The following is a 25,837-nucleotide window of genomic DNA, read 5'->3' on the forward strand; positions in this document are numbered from 1 at the left end:
ACAAAAACAGAGGTCTTAGGAATTATAATGTGGCTAGTATGCATTTGCATTGCACTGTTTCTTTGCTTGGCATAATCTACTTCTGAGACATTATGGCCTGGTATAATTTATTCAAGGCATAATTTAAGCCACTAGTAAGTTTTGCCTTATAAACTAAGTAGTCTGGTGAAATGGATGAGACAAGCAGTTTAGAGGATTTGAACTTTCAGTCATGGGTAATGGACATGGGACTGCTCAATAAATATATGTTAGACATTCATGTGCATGTTTGTACATGATATGTTTCACTAACCATTTTGAGGTCTTTGCCTTTGTGCATCAAAGTAAAATACATAATGATGGGACATACAGGGTAATGAGGTTTTAGTCAGTGCATATACCAACAAAGCTTAGATCCAGGTGATTATTGTTTGATACTGTAGGACAAATGGCATGGATCCACATTTAAAGGTGATTTGGTACTTTATTACCTGGTAATCTAAAAATGATACAACTATATGCCCATCTCTCTTTGAAGCATGTACTTGAACCCTATTTGATATATTGCTGTTTTCTGAAGTGTTATCACATATGGTTCTGAATGCATCAGTTATAGATATAGAATAAATGTTATTTAATTAATTTATTGGTGATTCTATGGGATAATTCTTGTTAATAAGTAGCATCATCTTAATGTTTTCTTGATAATATGTCTGTTTTCTTTTCTTTTTCTAGGTCTGAGGAATATTGTGACCTTATAAAAGTACTGTGCATTATTTCAGACAGATTAACATTTACTTTACAACAATAATCTCTGGTCATATAATGTTCTGATAGCAAGATGTTATCCTTCATTTTATTAAGTACCCTTTTCTTACTGGACTTTCAGCTATGGGTTCCTTACGCAATTAACATATACTCATATAAGTCATAGCACAGTGAATTCAAATTGATCAGAATTAGTTTTACAGAAATAAATCCAGCCTTGTGGGAAGTTTTTCAGATCAGTTTAGCACATCCTTCTTATCACATAAAGAGGCTTAGAGAATGAAAAAGATTATTACCTATGATATTAAAGCAGTGCTTAATGACATGTTTGTGAACTTGGGACATATTTTTTCTGAAGCTTATCTAGGACAGCATGCATTATCAAGGGACACTGTTCAAACCTGATTACCTTCAACTTCTTTCAAATAGTAGCATGTGTTTGCACAATGTATCTGTGGATCTTTTTACTCCAGAAAAAAAAAAGATTCTTTTACGATAAAAAAGAAGAAGATTCTGTATATTCAAGTGAAGGAGGTTCATTTTAAATATCTGCATATTTAGTTTTGAAGGTAATTTATCACAAGTGATGCAATACTTCTAAAGTGTATGGAAGAAACTGTATGTAGTTTTATTATATTTTACTCTCCGTTTTCTTTATTGTGGAATATCCTCACATTATTTATCACTTTGTGGTAGTGCCATTGCAGTGTCCATGGTACAACAGGTAACATATGCACCTTTGATGCTGGAAGACCAGAAGGCTGTGGGTTCTTTCTCACTCAAGGTGTTTGGATAGCTGACACTGCAGTGTAGTACTAGAGGGTGCTGTACACCTGAGTGTGGCATCCTTTGGATAAGATGTTAAACCAAGGTCCCAGCTGCTTGAGTTGGTGGTAGCTCAGGTGGATGTAAAACTTCAAATGGCACTTATCGAAACGAATAATGAAAGTTTCATGATGCTCTGCCCTGGCCAAATTCCTCCTAGCAGTAGAAATACTACCTCGAGTTTCTCTTGAAAACACGCCATTTGTCTAGTGGGGCTAACCTGGTTAGCTAATGGTTAAATAAATAAATAAAATACATTTTGGACAAACTAATGGAACTGTTTAAGTGAAGCAAAGGACCACAAATTATTTCTGACAGTAAGAGAACTGCGTACATGTAAATATGGTGTATATTGTTGCATTTAAATATTAACAGACTTCATTATTCTGCTAAATGACAGTCAAGTTTTGAAATATTGAAGAAATACCCATGTGATATATTTTGATTGCAAGAGATTTTACTTTTAGCAGGTAAAACATCACATACTTCATAGGCAATGCTATAAATTAGCAGCCACCTTATCTCATCGCTTGGATATACGTATATACATTGTTGGTAATAGTTCTTATGAGGATAACAACTGAAGTTTCAGGTATCACTAAAGCCCTTCAGAACCTAGCTACTACCCCATCCATGGCTGGAACGTTCTTCAATAGCAAATAATTTACACTCTTACAAATCTTTACATGAATTTAGAGACCACATCCAATGTAACAAGAAAACTACAAAACCACTTAAAGGATTTTAAGCAAGGAGATAGTTAAGTGGATTAGTGCTTAAAGAGGTTTAGAGAATGCAAGTATGTTGCAGAATCTAGAAATACTAATGCAACCAGACAAACATGCATAACAGCTACAGTAAACAGGTTTAAATTATGAGTTAAACAGGAAGATACATGGTGTCTGGGGACAGGGTAACACTGGTACTTACTCCATGAAGTTCGTTACTGAGCAGTCTGTGGTATTCATAGGTGCTCACTGATTTATTTTGTATTTCAGATAAATTCTATGACAATGTTGCAGAATACAAGCTTATTGTACACCACTTTGCAATCACACAATAATTTTAAGTTCATCCCGCTAAAAGAAATGTGACTGCTATATGATGCCTATACTCACCATTTGTCTGCATTCCAAGAATTAAAACGAGTAGTAGGGCAAATGAAGAACTTTGTTGTAATTCAGTAAACACAGTATTGCACTCATTGGTTTCCACAGAATATATTATATTTAGATGTTATTTCTATACCAGACTTCAAGTTTTGATCAGTGCTTAAATGCATCAATGGCAAGAAGACCCAAAGCATCTGCTGCTGAATCTAAAAATAGCTTCTATATATGTTCTGGAAGGTAAAACATGCTTAAAACTTTGTAGTGCATTGAGTGCCGAGACTGCACTCTGATATCAGTAGGAAGATGAACTTATTAACAGCATGCATAGCAGTAGGCTTGATTCAGGAACCTCATATGGCCTTCCTGAAAACACTGGAGGGGATAAATGTATCTCCGAACACCATCATACTAGGTGACTTCAACTACCCTAATATAGACTGGGAACACTACTCAAGCCCAAACACTCTAGCCCAAAAGTTCCTGGAATTCATAAACTCAAATGCCATGGAACAACTAGTCACCATCCCCACAAGAGGAGAGAACATACTTGATCTCATCATCACGAACATGGGAGCACGATGTTCAATGCCAGAAGTATACCCCTCACTGGTGAGATCTGATCACAAACTAATCTCGCTGGAGGTCCTCATCCCACCCCCACCCGAAATGAAAAAGACCACAGTAAAGAACTTCTCGAAAGCCGACTTCACACTTCTAAAGACTAGTGTGGTCTCCTTTAAGGCCCCTGAGCCGGCGGTTAACATTACACAAACCGCTGAATCACTTACAAATGCCTTCTACCAGCACCTGCAGGGCTGCATGGATCAGGCAATCCCAAGCAAAACAAAGACTCTTTGTACCAAAGGCAAGCGTCCAGTCTGGTGGACCCCAGCCATAAACAAACTCTACAACAAAAGGAGAAAGCTACTACAAGATAGAGCAAAATCCTTAAAAGGTAAGACACCGCTGATCACTATAAGTAAAAAGCTAAGAGCTCTCATAAAATCATCCAAAGCTAATTTTGAGAAAAAATAGCTAAGGACTCTAAAGACAACCATAAGGCATTCTTTAGCTATGTCAGAAACCTAGGAGGAAACTCCCAGATATGCTCAGAATTAGTTCAAAATGATGTGAAGATTACTGATCCTACAGACATTGCCAACATACTGGCTGACAGGTTCAGTGCAAACTTCTCCCCTAAAGGAGAGATATCTATACCAAATGATTGTAGCCCCCAAACATCTCTAACGCCCAGGTGAGAACTGCTCTCTCCAAGGCAAAGAACACAGCATCCATGGGACCTGATGGTGTCCCCGGCTGTGTGCTCCATGAACTCAACGAGGAATTAAACCCACAGTTAGGACAGCTGTTTAATCTTAGTCTCACCTCCGGATACGTACCCAGGGAGTGGCGCACAGCGACTGTGGTCCCACTCCACAAAGGCGGTGCCTCCACCGACCCTGGAAATTACCGTCCCATTAGCTTGACAAGCCTTATCTGCAAAGCCATGGAGAGGATCATAATGGATCTCATAAATAAAGACATAGGGAATTTGCAGACTTTGGATCCAACCCAGTTTGGCTTTGTCAAAGGCAGATCATGCCTTTTAAACTTGGTTGACTTTTTTGAAACAGTCACCAAGGCCATTGACGAGGGAAAGGCAGTCCATACAGCCTACCTAGACCTGGCGAAGGCTTTCGATACAATACCTCACTCGGGTATCATTGAAAAACTCATCAACTTAAATGTAAACCCATACATTACAAGATGGGTTGCAAACTGGCTGAGTGACAGAACTCACAGGGTCAGAGTTGCTGGCGCCATGTCAGACTCAAAGCCTGTCACAAGTGGTGTCCCACAGGGCTCAGTCCTGGGCCCACTCTTGTTTGGCATCTACTTTTCTGAAGTACAAGCAAACACAGGAGGGTTATGGCTGACAAAGTTTGCAGATGACTGCAAACTGGGCGCCATAGTTGAAAACACATCCGACACAGATATCCTTCAGAAGGGTATCACAGAAATGGATAACTGGTGCCAGAGCCATGGCCTTAAGTTAAATGCCAAGAAATGCATAGTCATACCCTTCGGGAAAAATAAGGTTACCCCTAGCTACCATATAGGTGGCAATCCCCTGAACACAGAAGAAGTTATTAGGGACCTGGGAACCCAGGTTGACAGTAGCCTTTCATTCGACACTCATATTGCTAAAGTAGTTAGGAAGACCTTCTACATTGCCCACCTTATCATGAAGGGATTCACATCTAGATCAAGGGAAGTCATAGTCTCCCTATACTCATCACTCATCAGACCAATGATGGAGTACAATGCCCCATTCAGAATGTATCTGACCCGACACTTGCAGCAGCTGGAGAGGCCACAAAGTTCCTCACCAAAAGGATAAAGGGTCTCAAAAATCTGTCTTATGCTGCCCGACTGAAAGAACTCCAGTTATATTCAGTTGCTTACCGCTTGCTCAGAGGTGACCTATGCCTGACATACAAGGCCATGTCAAACCCAGATTTGATGAACATGCTTCATCTCAGAAAATCTAGATCCCTCAGAGCCACAAGGGCGGGAGACTCAAACCTTGACATGGTTATTAATAGGACGTGCTGGAGGGATAGATTCATCACCCAAAGACTCCCTATGCTGTGGAACAAAATCCCGGTTTATGTGAGGCAGAGCACCTCGCTGGCCTTGTTCAAGAGGAATCTTGACCAATGGATGGAAGATCGCAGATACACCCCAGGGGTTACCTCAGTGTCACTGCTCGACAGAGGCACAGCTAAATAATGGGCATAGTTTCTCCAAACTAAAGGGGTGGCGTAAGCCACAAAACTATGGGCTAGGCTTATAAATGCCCTCTGGCAGATAGCCTAGTATGAACCTATGAACCTATGAACCTATATCAGCACTTGCAGGGGTGCATAACAATTGTTACACCCCTCTCAAGAACTGTTATAATTGGGTCTCATGCTAGGACTAACAGCAGATAGTGTAAGCTGGCAAAGAACAGCAGCTGCAGAAGGTAAAAGTTTTGTTTCTGCCTGCTGTCTGTGACTCCCAGCTGTCCCTGAGTTTGTCTTATATTTTTGCTCCGATCCTCAGATTTTTTCTTTATTTTCTGGTAAATCACTGAGGATTACAGTCAGTCAATAATGCAAGAGAATATAATTTCAAATTTTTATTGTTTGGAAAATGGATATCGACCCCAAATCTGTTCTCTTAATTATTTTAAGTGAATAACAGCAATATATATATATATATATATATATATATATATATATATATATATATATATATATATATATATATATATATATATATATATATATATATATACATATGGGAGCCCTACGGTATCCTGAAAGCCCAGAATCCTGAAGGCCAAAATCCTGAGACCAAAATCTCGAAAGTTCAAAATACTGAAAACTCAAAATACTGAAAACACACAGGATACCAACACTTACTATATTCCAGCACAAGTACATAAAGAAACATATTACCCTTCAACTATACACAGGGGGGGCAAGCCCCCCTGCACCCCCCCATGTGGGGGACTACAGCCCCCACACCCCCTGCTACTTAAATATATCAACTCTGAGATTGCACTTCACTACACTAAGTGCAATCTCAGAATTAATACATTTAAGTAGCAGGGGGTGTGGGAGGGTGCAGCCCCCCCACCTGGGGGTTGCAGAGGGGCTTGCCCCCCTGCTTATACTTGGAGAAGAGTAATATGGTTTGTGTTTTATTTGTTTCTGTATGTGCTTGTGCTGGAATATAGTAAGTGATGGTATCCTGTGTGTTTTCAGTATTTTGAGTTTTCAGTATTTTGAACTTTCGAGATTTTGGTGTTCAGGATTTTTGGCTTTCAGGATTCTGTAGCACTCCTATATATATATATATATATATATATATATATATATATATATATATATATATATATATATAAAAAACTACCTCTTAAGATCACTTGTGGTACTCCCATAATTTTATTTGTTGTGCCCCATTATTGTGGACTTTTCAAAATTCTTAGGCAAAGTTGAGCTGAGAGGTGTGCTGCTGTCTGTTTGACAGTACTAACAAGCTGCTTTACTAGCTGTCAAAGTCAATAAAACACTTCACACTCCTACCCCTCTTTCCTGTAACTGGTTGTACACAGAGGCAATAAAGCTGATGTACTGTAAAGAATTATGATTGCGTCACTGGTCATAACCTTTTACCACATGTTCTCAACATGGATGCTGAGATTCACCTCTTGGGCTTCGCTCTTGAGGTGAATTTCTTAGCATTCATGTCTCAAAAACATAAAAAACCAGTTATAATCAAAGACTCAGTCATAATCCTCTATGTATTTCGTGGAATATGCTGACTGTGCCCCAAAACTTTGGAAAAGACACCATTTTTATGCATTTCCCTAATGCCTGCTAGGTCCATAATAACTTTTATAGTGCATGGAGTGCTGCAATTTTGCATAAGCAATGGAAAAAGACAAGTTTGTTATGTACCTTTCTAATCTCAGAAAGTTGCTTAGTAAACTTATGTTAAGTTCTACTAAGTGCTGCCAAGAATGGGTCTTGTGCTTGGGGCTAACAGCAGACAGTGCCACGTGAAAAAGAACAGTAGCAGAAACTAAAACAGCATTAAAAGGGGTTAGATACTTCACTCTGCCACACTTTCAAACAAAACTGTGGAAAAGGGAATTGTCTAACACGTTTTAAAGCCATTTTCTCTTTACGAAAACACTTTGTTTTTGATTAGTGTACGTTTGCTAGTGCTAAGTGTTTTGCTGGCTTTCAAAGGTTATGAACACGGGTAAAAGACTGTACACTCCTACAAATTTTATTTTTGCAACTTGTAAAGCTTCTTGCACTGCAAAGAGCTATGACTGTGCCACACCAACCATAACCCTTATTATGTGTTCTTGACATGGATACCAAGATTAACCTCTCTGTTCTTGAGGTGAATTTCCTGGTATCCACGTCTTGAATGCATAATAATTTGGTTACGATCAGAGACCCAATCATTCTCCTCGGTGTTAAACACCTTTCAGATATATTATGCTTCCCGTCTTACACTAGAATATGCACAGTATCAGCCATTTAACAGCACTGAGTAACAATAACACCTTTTAAAGCTGTAAAATACTTTGCACTGTCACAAAAATTCATACTGAAATGTTTCATGGCTTTTAGATCTGTTAAGTCTGTTAGAAGTGCACAGTTTCTGTTCACTGTCAGCATGACAGTGGTATGAGTTTTATGGCTTTCAAAGCTGAAAATCACTGTGCTCCTGCACTTTTTTGTAGTACGTTGTAGTAGCTGAAGTTCCATGTATGATAAAGAACTATGCTTTGTTTTTTCATAGGTTCATAGGTAAGTACTAGGCTGGCTGCCCTTGCAGGCCATTTAAGCCTAGCCAGTTTCCCTTTTTATGCTCAAAATAACCTATTCAATTTGGTTATAGACTGGCCTTACCTATCCCCTGGTTAATAATTATGCATTACCCCTAATGAGAATAACTTGGATTATACCATAGATAATTTGAGGGGGACCCTCCCCCCATGCATGAGATAAAGCATTTAGGAGCTGTCTCTTTCCATTAGTAGTACAGGGGGCTGCCCTGAGGGTAAATTTTATTATTCCCATTCATAGATCTAAGTTGCTATTGAATATGGACAGGGATGAACTTTGTTATATGTATATGGGGAGTCTGTTCCACAGCAGGGGTATCCTCTACAAGATATACATGTCCCTCCAAGCAGTTCTGTTAATGTTGCAGAAGAGGTTTAGATCCCTCAACCAAGTATTTCTGATGCCATTTGACTTGTTGATGTGCAATACATACATCAATAATGGGTCAGAAGATGCCTTGCATGCCAGACACAGGTTACTTCTTAGCAGTCTGTAGGATACCAAGTATAGTGACAGGGCTTTGAGTTGGTAAGTAAAGAACATGTTATTTAGGTCTAATATCCTTTTAGTATGGTATCTTTGTGGGTGTTCCAGTTGTCGTAATTGTCTGGAGAGATACATGCAAAAAGGGGCATTATACTCATTAATTGGCCTAATGAGGACTGAGTAAGGGGGGGGGACGACAATGAGATCCCTAAAGCTAGACACAATCCATTTGTTTATAAGCTGTGCAGTGTAGAAGTACTTCTTACAACAAAAGACATGTGCTGGTCAAAAGTTAGGCCACTGTCCACATAGGTTCCCAAATAACTGGATCAACTCTTATGGGTGTATTGTCAATACAGTAGTTTCCTGGGGTATATGACTTCCCAAAAAATACAATAATGCATTTAGTATCAGTCCATTATTTTGGCATCAGTTATTTATTTGGGACATATCTTCCTGCAGGATGGCTAAGTCATTTCAGGATTCAATGACTGCTCCTAACTTGAAGTTATCTGCAGACTTAGTCATCCAGAACCCTTTTATATTGGCTTTTACTTCAGAACGATAGATACCAAACAGGAGAAGTCCCAGCACAGAACCCTGGGGGACTCCATTGGTGACTGGTCTCCTACTGGAGGTAACTTCCCCTATTTTGATTATGTACATCCAATCTGTGAGCCAGCTGGCAATCCAGTGGGTGACTAGGGGTTTATTCCCAGTTTATTTATCTTTTTCTACTATGTCTGAGTGGAGAATTATGTCAAAAGCTTTGGACAGGTTGATGTATGTAGCATGTACTGCTTTTCCTTCATCCATTGTTTTGGTGACCTTTTCAAAAAAAAAAATCCCAGGTTGAGTAAGTATGACCTGCTCTTGATGAATCCAAACAGAGATGGGTTCAGTGTTTGGAGATTCCCTATATCCTGATTGACTAATTCCATGATCAGTCTTTCCAATGCTTTGCACATGAGGCTGGTCAGACTTATGGGCCTGTAACTGCCTGGGTCTGTGGAAAGTCCTCCCTTATACAGAGGAAAGACTGTAGCTGTTCTCCATTCACTTGGTACAAAACCTGTACGGAGGCTAAGACTGAAAAGTGTAGATAGGGATGTGGCTAAATTTTGCTTCATGCTATTTAAGATATATCCAGGGATATTGTCAGGACCCATAGATGAAGTATTTTTATCTTTTGATTGCACTTTAAGACTTGGTCTTGTGTTTTAGCTGGAGGTGAGACAGTTTCAGGTGTATCTTGAGGGACAGATGGATCACTACTCCTTGTTATGTGTGTTGATGTGGATCTAAGGTTTAACTTCCTATGCTTTGCTTTGTGTTGCTGTGATGTTGTGGTGAATTTCTTGACATCCATGTCTCAAATCCATAAGAATTTAGTTATGATCACAAATCCAGTAATAATCATCTATGTTAAGGCTGTTAATACTTGTAAACAAGTATTGTCAAACAGCTAAAATAATAATTGCTAACATAAAGTATTCATTTCAAACATTACTTCTCTGATTTCTGTAAAGGTGTTTAATAGTTTATACAGAGAAAATTACATCCCTCTTACACAAACATAAGTGTAAGACTAAAACAACTTCAATTCAAGACAAACAGTTTGTAAGCCTCTTTTGTTTGACAGAGTGAACAGAATCAATTAAGTTATTAGAAACAATAAAGACACCATGATTAGAATATTCTATTGCAGAAGTTTGCAAAAAGGTTTCTCTAAAACAAGCTGCATCTATTACTGAATCATGCTGTTGTTTAGAAGCAAAATGCCCTCTCCTCTCAGTCTTCAGTTATGGTATCAGTCCCACAAAAGACATAAACGACCCAATACATTGCATATTGTACAGGGCAGTTAGACCAGTTAATACAGGCTATAAAATTATTTTGCACATTGTAGCTAATGCACTCAGATACTGCTATCACACTTACTGCATCCTTCAGCAAAGTCATTTTATGCCCTATAGTCAAATGCAAGTATTGTGAAAAGGACATTATTTGCCTTTAACAAATATTCCTAAAGTAAGTTAGCAGTTTGTGCATTGAAAAAGTGAATGATATTTTGAAATGTAAATACTTATTTTAATCATTGTAGACACTTGGTTTCTTGGAATATTTTGGTCAAGTTTTACAATACTTGTTTAAGGTCTCTTATATTGTTATAGGCCCTTGTAATTTGAATTTCCATTGAAAAAATACATAATTCAAGAGCATGTGCATTTTCCAAAGTTGTGTTTACAATTATAAAAAATATTTAAATCTTAGAAAAGTGTGACATATTCTGCTGGTATGATTTTTTTCTAATTGTCAGAGTTTTCATGAGTGTCATTTCTTTAGCCTACACACAAGTGCTTGAATTGCACCAGTGTGGGTACCGTTTCTGAAAAATGTTCTTTCTTCAAATTTGCTGTTAAAAAGAGAAAGGAATATACATTAGTTTGTGTTTCATGAAAAAAAAGAAAAAGCAAAAATAAAAAAAACAAATGTTTGCATTTTCTCTGCACAGTGGCAGATTTGAAGATCGCTACACTAAGTAGCAGGGGTTGGCAAGCAAAGCCCCAAAGGTGATGAAAGGCTTGCCCCAGCATGAATAAATTGTGACAGCAAAATATCTATTTCTGATCTTTTAAGTCTCTGCATTCAAGGAACATATACATTTACTAAAACTGTTATTAGTTCCTATAAAACAGCCATACGAATGTAAAAAACAGCTTGAGATGACTTTCACCTAGTAAGGATTTTTGTTTTCAGAAAAAAAAAAAATTTTTCTTCGCAGAAGGGTGAGATTTTCCATATCTCTGAAAATGAAAATGTTCCTATCTTAAAACATAAGGGGATTACAGAGCTTTTTGTGAAAAGCTCTGTCTGCAAACTGTAAATGTGAAACACAATGTTCTTAATACTGAGGAGCTGCAATATATTTCTGCAGTATTTCTCAGAAGCTGAAACAAGCTTACAAATGAAAAACTACCTACCCACCAGCTAATAAGCAACAGATATTTGATGATTAATTAGGACTCTTATGAAGTGAATTGCCTAATGGAAGAAAAACATCAAGCTTATGGGGATTTAAGTATTTTATGCTACATGATGACATAGCTTAGAATAGTGCAGGTTTGCTACTTTTCTCTTATTACTTTTAAATCCCAAAGCTGCAGAATGTCACGGCAATGAATCACTTTGATGTCTAACACCGGTCTCATTGTTCTTCTTTTTCTATTTTATTTTATTATTTAAAAGATCATCTGTCACAGTGCATAAGAAATAAAGGAATGTGGAATCTGAAAACAATCAAAGTCTACTAGCCCAGAAAAGATGATTTAGAAACATGAAACAGCATTTTTGATTTTTGCATCACAAAAGTTGATAAGACCAGGAATCCATCTGGGTTGTCATTTCAGACACAGATTTCACCTAACTCATTCAGCTGCTACAAATACTTTTCTCAAGGTAGTTGCTCAACTCTATTGAGTACACACACACAAACATATATAAATATGGTTAGGTAAATATATATATATATATATATATATATATATTTATATATATATATATATATATATATATATATATATATATATATATATATATATATATATATATATATATATATATATATATATATATATATATATATATATATATATATATATATATATATAGATATATATATTGTGTGTGTATATATATATATATATATATATATATATATATATATATATATATATATATATATATATATATATATATATATATATATATATATATATATATATATATGGGATTCATACTGATCCCCGACAGCACTTTCTGCCAAAGCAGAAATCAATGAACATACTTAACTGAAAGTGCTGTTCACCGAAGCAGCAGTTTCGGATAAGTATGCTCATTGTGCCAGTTGCACTACGGTGCGGATAAGGGAAAATTCCCTTTTTCCCACTGTAGTGTGACCTCGGATTGAGAATCTTAAAGTGGGGGTGTGTGGGGAACACAGCATAAAAGTAGATTTATTTATTTATTTATTTGTAACATTTACTTTAAAGCTTTTTCAGTGAAAGCGCTTTTGTTAAAGTGTGTTCAGTTATTGTGGATTTGGGATGTTGAAGTTTCGTTCAACAGTTCTAGATCCATATATATATATATATATATATATATATATATATATATATATATATATATATATATATATATATATATATGATTTACTGTCATAATGTTGAAATGGATTCTGTCAAATCTACTTTGATGAAATCCAGAGGTCGAACGGTGACAATGTCGAACTCCAATATTGTCCAACTACAAATCTCGTCCCATCTCAACCCATGTTAACGCTTGTTCTGAAGTCGAATTTGGGATGTAATTCGACAATATTGGAATTCAGCATTATGATGTTTCACGGACGTGGGTCGATAATACAAGTATTCTTCAACATTATGATATTAAGCAATATATATATATATATATATATATATATATATATATATATATATATATGCATGTATATATGGATCCCATTTCATTTACCAAATTTCCATTTCTCCAAAACTGAAATTGCCAAGACCACTTATACGAAAAGCCATTACTCCGAAACATCAGTTTGCCGAATTTCATTTCTGCGAAATGTTCACTGTGATGCTGATAGTGCGAGATGTAAAATTATATAGTGCTGATGTACCTTCTAGTGCCCCGTACCAGTTGAGTTGCATTGTGGATATGGTGGTAGGTGTACAGCTATTTACATTGAAGAAAACAAATTTATTAGCACTTGTATTTTTTTAAATGGAGATTGCACTACAGTATGGATGGAGAAATCTACCCTTGTTGTCACAGTAGTGCAATCTCAGAGTTGGTATAGATAATTTGCAGGGAGTGTGGGGGGCGCAGTTCGCCACATGGAGAGTGCAGGGGGGCTTGCTCCCCAGCAAAAATCAGATAATATGTATTGTTGTGTGTGTCAGTTTTAAGTGGCTGGCATGTTGGTGTTTTGTAGTTCAGCCAACTGACGTTTTGGAGTAGCGCATTTCCCTGTAAGTGGTCTAGGCAATTTCAGTTTCGGAAAAATGGCAATTCGATGAATGAAATGGGATCCATATATACATATATATATATATATATATATATATATATATATATATATATATATATATATACATAAATCCTTATGATGTGCAATGGGGAGTCCCTATTGGATTATCAAAGTTTCAAAACTTCGAACATTATATGGCTGAGACCATATGATCAAAGTTTTGAACCTTCACATATTTTGAATGGAGACCGCTGTACAGTGTGGAATGGGAAATTTACCATTTTCCTCACTGTCTCGGAGTCGGTATATTTAATTAGCAGAGAATGTGGAATGCAGGTGGCTTGCACCCCTGCAAAAATGAAAAAAAAAATGTTTTTATTTTGTTTTTTATTTTAGTTTCGAAGTTTCAAAACTTCAGTCATATGATTTCGGCTGTATGATGTTCGAAGGTTTGAAACTTCGGTAATCCAGTAGGGATCTGCAATGGGTGTGTATAGGCTAGTATGTAATTGTATTGTACTGGGGGTTGGGTAAGTATTATTCATGTCTGACGTCCCAGTGCCACACTTTCAGCTCTTCATGCTCACAGTTAATTTACTTAACTGACTCTTCCGTACAAGGAATAAATGAATTCAGGCTGGTCAATTAGCAGTCTTAATTCTGTAGTCCTTTGTCCTTACCAGGTGAGCTTTGGAGTATACATGAGTTGTTTTAGATTTATATTCTTGAACTGTCCCATTCTGTAACACATATACTATAAAGGAATATAACACTTTAAATGTTACGTGGCATGCTGTTTTTTTCAAGATGGCAGTCAGAACAAAAAACACACAGAGACCAGAATCACATCCACAGTGTCAGTGTTGTTTGATAAACATCCTGACAAATGTCACAGATGTTGCAATACCATTCATGTTTGCAAATTTTTAAGGGTGTGTTCCTTCTGTTCCCATTGCCATGGAAGGAATGTTTCCATATAACGAGGATAGAGCCCAGAAGATCCTAGAGGCTCTGCTGAATCCTTTCATGGTCCTGATACAGCACCTGAGCCTAGGCCTCCATAACAGCAGGCAGTACTACTGTGAGGTGGGAACTGTGCATTGTACAGGGATATGTGATACTTTTGTGAAGTGTGAACAGTGCATTGTACAGGGGTATGTAATACCACTGTGAGGTGTGAGCAGTGCATTCTACAGGGATATGTAATACTACTGTGAGGTGGGAAATGTGCATTGTACAAGGATATGTGATACTACTGTGAGGTGTGAACAGTGCATTATACAGGGCATGTAAACCACATTTATCTTAATATAAACTCAGTTCCCCTCATTATATCGCATAGTGTGACTGGTGCTGGCAATGACTTCATGTACTGGCTGGAGTAACTTGACTGGTCCATGATGGTCAGTTATGCACACCCACCTACATTATATTATATTATATTATATTATATTATATTATATTATATTATATTATATTATTGGAGATCATACTACATACTCATCTTATCACAGTTAGAGCAACTGAGTACCTTATGTATGAGGTAAGTTGCTGTATCAAGCCTCAGGGCTTCTCACCTGGTCACAGACAAATGATAAGCGATTAAAACAAGCAGTGCTGTTGGGGATATAGAACACATGTAGGCAGCAGGACTACTTAATGGCAGTGTAGGAGTCAGTGTAAACAAATGGAACCATTAGTGTCATGCATAGTTACTGATTTATGTGTCAGTCTGTATATTTTTCTACACAGAGCGAGCAGGGAGAACAAGTATGGATTTATGATAAAGTGGAATAATGGTGAAATGGTTAAGTCATATTAATAATATAAACAATGTTTCTGTTTAAATTTGATTGCAACATGGCAACATTCCTTACAATCTTCTATTATTATTATTGTTAGGGTCTATATTAGAAGACCAAAGATGCATTCTTTCGAATGCGTCTTGGTCGAACTTAAAAGGCAGAAAACGGAAAATATCAAAGTGACTGTTAAGCAAATTCTTTCAGTATTGGTACTTTGCTGTTTTCAGTACTGTAGTGCGATTTCGGAGTTGGTATATTTAAGTAGGGGGGTGTGGGGGGCGAAGACCCCCACTTAATGTAATGTTTAAATTAATTTTAATTTTTTTTTGTAGGAACAGCGATTTTTTTTCCCTTGGAAAAAAATTGCAGTTCTGACACTTTGACATTGTAAGTTTCGCTTACAAAGTGTCGATCAATCACCGTTCACTTTTTTGAGTTTGGTTATTTAATATAGACCCTTATCGTTATTATTATCACTATTGTTATAGATTATCAATTGCAAAAGGTCAGCATTTAACTTATGCTGTAACAGAGTTCAGAGTAGGTTATACCATTAATCATTTTAACTGTAACTATACATACAAACCAGTGAGGCTGCTTGGTCATTAATAACTGACATGTCTCTCTCATGTCTTTATTCACTATCTGCTCTAGTGGTTGTATAGTTATGTAAGCAATGCCATAGTAGTAGTAGAGGAAGAAAACATAGGCATTATGATTACTGCTTTTTAAAATGCACAGATTAGTTAACTGGTGTGAATACTTAAAACTCATAATTTTGTAGTTAGAACTGAAAAGCTAAAGGAGAAAAAGAAGGATAGAAAATGTTAGAAAAATTATGAAAAATGTCTGAGTTTTGTTTTAGCACTTAGCAGAATGATCTATAGAAATACATAATAAGTGATGAAGAGGAAAGTTTCTAATGGTCACTGTGAAGCAACATTGACATCTTGTGCCAAAAATTATCTATCCTTCGCATGGCATACTAAAACCAAGCTCCTAGCTATCTGATTCAGTGGCAGCTCATGTCAATGTAAAAGACTCAGTTGCACTTTTTAAAACTATAGTGACGTTATTTCCCTGGTGTCCTGGTCAAATTGCCCAAAGTCAGTACAGATGCCTCCATTGTTCTTCCCTGTAAATTGACCATGTCTTGTGGGCCTAACTTCAATAAAAATGCAAATATACATGATGAACCTTACAGGGTCAATAAACTGGACCTGTTATGAAATAAATATATCCAAGCTTATAGATTTTATCAAGGGTAAACTGATCCATAATGTCACATCCTCATAATATAGATATGCAAACCAAAAGACAAAAAGGTCACATAGACAAACCATTCAGGAAAAACTGCAAGAAAGACCCAGACAAGACAGAATCTTCACTATGCAATACCTTAAACATCCTATAGTGGAGGCCTATTGCATTTATGCAAATGACCCCTTAAGGACATAACAGTGCCTTTTAGCTGCATTGCTTCTGATTGCTCATAACTTTTTATTTTTTTACATCTTTTTGGATATCAGTTAATTAGTATAAGAGTCTGCTTACCACAGGTTCTTTCATATTGAAGACAGGAGCTCACCTAATACTACTGAGCTGGCTTATGATGGGATAGATGTGCGAATTCCCAAGGAGGGTTAATGTTTACTAAAACAACAGACCTAGGAAGAGTTTAATAATATTAAGGTATCTTTTCTCTAAGCATATTTGTTGTAATAGTAAAATTAAAAAAGAAAATAAGTAATATAAGGTTTATATAAGATAGAGGGACTGCATGGTATATGCTACTATGTTATGTTACAAACATATACATCTGGAGTGTTTCTTCCCGGCCTCCAATGAAAATTGGCTTCATTCTAAGTTGGACTTTTCCTGGTAAACAAATGTTAAATAAATAAAATAAATAAAAATGTATTGCAGAGAATGCAGAGAATGATAAATTGTCAACTGAACCATGATTTTGCTCTGACTGAGAAGTATGTGCATTTTGCAACAAGGCTATCTCTGTTTTCTCAAACTTTTAACGTTTATATATTAAGGGCTGCTGAATAATGAGGGGTGCGTGTGTGTTTGTGTGTGTGTGTGTGTGTGTGTGTGTGTGTGTGTGTGTGTGTGTGTGTGTGTGTGTGTATGCACATGTGTATTTTATTTATTACAGCTCACTATGGAGGTTCTTTCAGGATAGTGCCTAATACATAGGGAAGATAAGCAACCCAGATAAAAGATGTGAGATGTACATTGGTGCCTTTTTAGGGCCTGGAGGAAGCTTGGTATTGCAGAAGTCATTGGACTGAAATTCTAGGGAAATATGGAACTCTCTGGTGAAAGGAGACACAAACCAAAGCCCAAATAGTCACATCTGGAATAAAAGTGTAGTGGAGACTGGAACCACCTTACCACAGAGTTACTGATAAAAAATATTTGTCAGTGGAAGTCCTGATAAAAGACTTTCCCTGGGATTCATGAAGCTTGCGCCAGGTGCAGGCGTAGCATCGGCGTTCTAACACCAAATATGGCCGCCAAGCGATTCAGGTATGTACTGTTTCCACTAGTACTACCTGCGTACGCTATGCCCGCACAACTCCCGAGCCTTGTATGCTAATTACCCCATGTGCAGCAGTGTAGCATGCAAATGAAAGTATGTTGCAATTCAGGAAGTGGTTTACATTTTTGCAAACATAAAATCGGAGCCATGACAGCCGACCAAACACATGTATTATATTGTTAATATATGCCAATGGCTAAATATATAGCCATTGGCATAAAAAAAAACATGTACAAAATATAAAATTAACATTTAATATATATAGTCGCACTACCGCGACGTGGAAGCACAGGGAAGCGGTATGCAAAGGGGATCGCAAGGAATATATAAAAATATAGAATAAAACCGCAATGAAACACATATCACAATTTCCCCATAATAGTCAATGGAAGGCATGCTACACCATACTTATGGCGCAAGGGTTGCTAAGGGGCAGTGACAGTGTTATGCACAGTAGCTAGGAATTAGTAGGCAATGCCATGCAAATGAGAGGAGTAATAGTGAATCGCAGATTCCCCGCTGGTGTAAGGATGCACCTCACAGCATAGCATTATAACACCGAGGTGTGCCCTTGAGATAAAGATGACATCAAGAGAGGGGTGTGTCGTCATTGCTGTAAGCACATTGGAGCATTGCTAAACCGGTCTACCCCTAGCTAGGCAAAGCTGCAGAATAGGGGTGTGTCGAATTGGCCATAGCTATGCTTAGCTGAGAGTACACAAGGTAACCGAGTATGCATGTGAAGTAAGATAAAAACACGCGTAAACCTGGTAAATGGGTATGCGCGATGTGCTCTGCAGCTGAAACAGGAAGGATATAGGAAAGAAAAAGGAAATGCTGCAGCAGTGAAATTGGAGTACAAGTGACTAACACCTAGGAGCCTACAGTGGGCCATTGACAACAGCTAACAAGGCTGCAAGCAGCTAACTGCAGAACAGGAAAGGGTAGGGGCTGTACTGCAAAGAAAACAGTAAAGTGTCAAAGCAGAACAAAGCTGATTTGCAGTATATCAGCTACAAGGCACATTTTGCCATGACTGGGTAGGGAAAGTACAAAACAAGAAAGACAGCAGGTGGATGCATGCCTGATAATGGGAGGGGATCCAGGTCTAAAAGTGAATTAAAGAGTAACAGATTAATCAAGGCAGGCAAGTAGATCTCCACAGTAAAGGCCCCACACTTGCAGTACTCATTGCAAAACCCATAATTAAGACACGCTACAGCTGGAATAGCTCATAGACACCCAATGACATCAGCAGCATCCATAGCACAATACTATAAAGTGTGAAAGCACCTCACACACATTTGAGTATTCCCATACACTCTGCATCAGTGGTGTATACATACGGGGAACTTTTATTATGCACATGTTAGGGGCTGCCATAGCTTTGATCCACCAGCATGTGTTGGAGACTGAAGGTGGTGTGGAGGATGATGCACACGACCACCTCAGGCACCAGAGGAGGAGGAGAGTGTTCAGACCCAGGGTAACCTACCAGGGGCCACATGATCTGGAGATAGTAGAGGGTACAGGGTGGACAGGGACATCCTACAGCAACTTGTGGAGCTGTGCTGGCCACGCCTCAGAGCCAGAACAAACAGAGGGGAACCCATCCCAGTGGATATGAAGGTATGTGTAAGCCTGAGAATACTACCTACAGGTACCTTTCAAAGACCAACTGGGGATATCATAGGGATCTCACAGGCATTAGCATCCAGGGTACTATACCAGTTCCTGGATGCCATGTTACCACATGCCAATGAGCACATATACTTCCCCCGACCACAGGAGGAGTTGGCCAGCAATATGCATCTCTTCCACCATGTGGCAGAATATCCGGAGGTACTGGGTGCAATAGACTGCATGCACATATACATCAAGTCACCACCCAGTGAGCAGGGTAGGTGCTACATAAACTGAAAGGGATACCCCTCCATCAACTGCCAGGTTGTGTTCAATGCCCAGGGCATTATCATGGATGTGTGTGCTGGCAGCCCTCGAAGCTATCACGACTCCAACATCTGGCATGCCTCACAGCTGTATCGGTTTGCCAGGGGGGACATCCCAAATGGCCACCTGGTGGGGGATGCTGGCTATGCACTAGAACCGTGGATGATGACTCCCATCAGAAATGCACACACACCCATGTAGGAATGCCATAATGAGGCACATGCACAAACCAGAATCATCATAGAGCATGTGTTTGGGATGCTGAAATCATGGTTCCGTTGCTTGGACATATCTGGTGGAACCTTGCAGTACTCTCCAGGCACATGTGCCCAGATCTTCATTGTGTGTACCATGCTACACAATAAGGTCCTGTGGAACCAGCTGCAGTAGGGACAGAATGGTGAAGACCCTCACAGCCCACCATCATTGCCAAGGGCCCCACAGGCATGGAGGTACTCAGACCACGAACACCCTGAGCCAGCCCCAGTAGGCAGATGGAGGCATGCCCAGTATGCCCATGCCTTGGCAAAGAGGGGAATGTAGAGTGCACACACTGACAGTGTAGGCTCCTAGGGACTGACACCTTTTCCACCTGCACACACAGTAAAAATGGATGGCACACACTCAAGACTACCTGTAAATTGTCATGTATAGGCAGTCTACTGTGTGCATCCAACATAGGCAGCCCTCAACTATTGCACACACAACTGCCATTGACGCAAGGTAAGTCAACACCTGAACAGTAAATTAAGCTATTAGCATATGCAGATACTGTATGTATAGATTCATAGGTAGGTACTTGGCCAACTGCCAGAGGCCATTCATAAGCCCAGACAAAATGTGTCAACCTGTGCCACCCCATTGATTCATTAACTGTCCCACTGTGGAGCAGAGCCAATGGTGGGATCCCTGGGGTGCATCTACTGTTCCCCATCCACTCTTCAAGGTTTCGCTTGCAGAATGTTAGTGAGAGGCTCTGTATAATGTATTTAGGAATGTTGTTCCAATGTATGGGGAGTGTCTGTGACAGGAAGCTGTCCCTCCAGCATCTTCCAGTTATTGCTGTGGCAAGGTTCAGCTCACTACAGTGTGTGGCTCACTGTGACATGGATTCTCATAGGTGGAGCATATCCATCAAGCCTGAGTTCGACATGGCTGTGTTGGGTAAATGAGATGCCACTGAGTAAAGCAGGAGTTTATTCAGTCTGGCTGCACAGGCCATATGTTGGAGGCCAGTATTCACCTTGGCAAGGTACATTCATGGACCTCCCAGCTGTTGGAAGTGTCTTCTGAGGTACATCCCACATGGGTTATTATACCCTATGATGGGACTCATGAGTGATGAGTAAAGGAGCACTATAACCCCAGTATGTCTTGATGGTAATCCTTTAGAAATCGGGTGGCTTACATAGAAGGATGTTCTAACTACTGCGGAGATATGATTGTCAAAGGGGAGATCACTATCTACCTTAGTCCCCTGATACCCCATTACCTCATCCATATTAAAGTGGCTGACACTTATGTGTTAATATGTGAGTGCCAATTCCACAATGGAATGACCATGCAGTTAGTGGCACTTGGCTGGAGGCCATGAAATTGGCACCCTGTGACGTTCTCTGTGAGGCCCCTTGAGGGATGTTTGTGTCAGCTGGACTATCACCCATGGCTCCCAGTTCACAGTCATTGCCAAACATGGTCTGCTGTAGTCCACCTGTGTTTGCCTGTACCTCTGAGACATATATGCCAAACAGTAGGGCACCCAGGACTGAGTCCTGTGGGACACCAATCGTGACTGGTCAAGAGTTGGACCTGGAGACCGCTAGTCGTACCATGTGGATTTTGTGTGCAAGCTCGTTGGCAACCCAACCTGTGATGTATGGGTGTATGTACTGGCTGATGTGTTTATCAATAATACCTGAGTGGAGCATGGTGTCAAAAGCCTTGGCGAGGTCCAGGTAGTATGTGTGAACCCCCTCCCCGTCATCTAATGTCTTGGTGACTGTATGTAAGACATAAAACAGGTTCAGTAGGCATGAACTGCACTCATCCAAGCTGACCTGGGTTGGGTCACGTGTTCAGAGGTTACCAATGTCTTTGTTAATGAGTGCCATGAGGATGCAAACCATACTACTGCAGACCAGGCTAGTTAGGCTTATGGGGTGGTAGTTACCATGGTCAGTTGTGATTCCACATTGATGGAGTGGAATAACTTTTGCCATGCGCCATTGTATGGGCATGTAGCCTGTGGAGAGGCTGAGGTAGGAAAGCTTAATTAGGTGGGGGCAGGTTGTCTTGTACAGTTTGCAAGATGCAGTCTGGGACAACATCTGCCTCCACTGATGCTGTGTTCTGCTGTTAGAGAGGGCCATTTCCACCTGTGTGTCTCTGATGTGTGGGATACTGTACTTTTTGGGTAGTGTTGTGGGCTCTTTAGGGGGTGAAATATGCACTGAATGTATCTGCAAAGATGTTGGCAATATCAGTAGGGTTAGCATATTTTGTGCTTTATTTCACCGGCACAGTGCAAATCTGTGTGTCACCATGTCGATCCTTAACATAGCCAAAGAAGGCTTTGTGGTTATCTTTTGAATTGTTGCGTATTCCCCTGCTGATGTTAGCCTTGGATGATGTCATGAGGGACCTATGTATCATACTAATAGTGGTCACAGATGTCTGCCCTTTGTGGAATTTGCTGTTTGTCTGGAACACTGTCCTACTTCTGTAGTGTAGCCTGTTTATTGCAGAGGTCCACCAGACCGGTGTCCTTGTCTAGGAGGAGTGAGGTTTGGTTTACCAGTGATGGCACAATCCATACATCCATGTAGGTGCTTATAGACTGCATTTGTAAATCTGTCTGTATCTTGAGCAGTGTTTCCCCTTAGCGTGGGGGCTGTGAAACCCCCACCCCTGTCACTAGTAGTGTAAATTTAGCTGTAGGAAAGGTATATACTGTGGTATCCGTGGGTGGGGGAGTTGCTTGGGTGTGGAAACAGTGAATAGTTCATGGTCAGATCTAACCAGTGACTGGTTAACCTCCGCTGTGGTGCACCTGTTGTCCATGTTGGTGATGACTACTTCTAGTAGTTTCCACCCCACGTTAGGGAGGTTACCACCTGATACAGGGCATATGAGGTGATAAATTCCAGGAAGCGCTGGGCCTGGATGGAGTAAGTTTCACAGTTAATGGTATGGTAGTTGACATCGACCAATGCCAGGGTGTGCATTAGGACTGTCATGTTCTCCACTGACTCCAGGTAGGTGGAGTGGTGGTCCTGGGTCATGGAGGGTGATCTGTATCAGGCCACACTTTACACTGCAGTTGTGGCTGATGTTAGCTGCACATGGATGATCTGAGAGGTATCATGCTGCCCCACTAACCTGGAGGTGTAGGTATCCCTGATGAATATGGATACAGCCCCTCTATGTCTGTCAGTCCATGTTCTGTGGCTGAAATGTGTGGTATGGGTTGTAGTCTGGTAGTGCTGGTGTGCTCTCAGGAGCCTTAAGACAGATCTCAGTTACTGCACAGATGTTGATGTTGTCCATCCTGAGGAGTGCTGTGAGTGCATGCATGTTGTGATCACAACCCCTGATGTTGAGTAGCATAACCCTCATTGAATCTGCTATTGTGCTGTTTACAGAGCTGGTATTCACCTTCATGACTCTCCTAAATAAGGCACCATGGGGGCACCAATAGCCTTGGCCAGTATTCCAAAGTCTAAGGCTGACACATAGGTCGGTATGGTATCATTGTATGAATGTTCTCCATCTGTGCTTGTTTTTCATCTCTCCTGTAGGTAACCTACTGGTAAGCAATAGAAAGCCTTAAACTTATACAAGTCTTCTAGCTTCCAAGATAGGTTTGGAGTGACTAATTATCAGTGTTCTGTAGGTTCTTGCTGTACTTAACTGTTTCCTGACTACATGGTGATGGTATATATATTATACAGTTACATCAATAGCTATATATATAAACATCTATAAACACACTTCGTGACACAGAAGCACTCCAAAGGAATTGGAGTGTACACAAAACACATGCAGCTCTGGTATTATAACAATTAATATTAACCTAATTCATCATAGAAGGGGTGGTTGTTGTGTGTGAGGATTGGGGTGGGGAGGAATGATGGGTAATTCAATCATGCATCAAGGAAGGCCTGGGTTGGATGTCAAATAAGTGAACTGGAGGGGTATACATGGAGTATGGGGACAATATAAAAAGGACACAATGCAAGAACCTTTCTCATTTATAATGCTCCCTGTCATGTCACATTGCTACACCTAATTTCACAAACATATGAACACTAACATGTATCAGACATATGTACACCAACTGACTGTCACATTTGTTTTCACTAGTGAGGAATGTCTGTAGTACAATGTATATTCTAAACACCATAGCATTTGTACATATCTCAGATGCCTTAGTGGTAAAGTCAGTGACTGTGGTGTTCATGGTCCTGGGTTCAAGGGCTGTTAGGTTATTTTGAGGGCCAGAATAAGGGCTGCTGGATGCAGGTGGATTAAAGCACTTTTTAGCAGTTGTAAGCGAGTTTCCATGGGTTTGCGCGATGGTAAGTGGCGCCAAAACATGGTAAATGGAGACGTTTTTTACAGGTTTAACGTTGGCTTAACGTCACGCAGACCACGGGCAAACCTGCTTATAACCGCGTAAATGTGTGTTATTCACACTTTCCCTACCAGTGCCTACTCTGAGAGGTAATATAATAACACCTTCCAGGAGTAGAACCCGCAACCATGTATTCCATCCTCAGAGTAACCTAACACTAAGCTACCTGGGATGTACCTATCCCAGTTGTGTATGCAGACAAGTTAAAACACAAAAGGGAGGAATGTGTTGAAATAGGACAACCCACCATGTACCCAATTAAAGGTGTATGCTCATATATATATATATATATATATATATATATATATATATATATATATATATATATATATATATATATATATGTGTGTACATATATATATATATATATATATATATATATATATATATATATATATATATATATACATATATATATGTATATAGAGAGAGAGAGAGATACATAGAGACATGTGAATATATACAGGTCTCCATATATATGTAGATATATAGATAGGTTAAAAATATCTACACATCAATGCAGGTACAGATAAATGTATGAAATAATGTATATATCTATATACATATAAAAACACCTATATATATATATATATATATATATATATATATATATATATATATATATACACACACACATATATATATATATATATACACACACACACACACACACACACATATATATATATATATATATATATATATATATATATACACACACACATATATATACATCTATATATATATATATATATATATATATATATATATATATATATATGTATATATATATATATATACACACACACACACATACATACATGTCTGTAGACAGCATCTGAAGTTTTCATATCTGAGTATAACATGGACCATAGCAATCACACATCCCCCAAACAGTATGAATGTAACATATAAAGAGTATATGCCAATACTCTATTACAAATATATTCTATGGACACAGTCACCAACACAACTGCAATGACTCCAAATATCCATGACAGAAATACACAGACAGCTTTCATTTTGCAAAACTTTATTACATTCCGATGTATTGCCTTAGGATTCAAGGACTAGCAGTACCTGCATGCTATACAGGAAGCATTTAATAGTGCCTTAATGAATCAGCCTGCAATTACCATAGTATTAGTCCACTAAGGGACAAGTGTTCACATAGGGAAAAAACACCCACACACACATGTAGACATTGTATAAAAGGGGTTCCTACACACCTGCATGTGCTATGTACACCCACCAACATCTACCCCACAACCAAAAT

Source organism: Protopterus annectens, chromosome 2.part2 (genome assembly GCF_019279795.1).
Source record: "Protopterus annectens isolate FY-2018-M chromosome 2.part2, PAN1.0, whole genome shotgun sequence".
Classification (NCBI taxonomy): Eukaryota; Metazoa; Chordata; order Ceratodontiformes; family Protopteridae; genus Protopterus; species Protopterus annectens.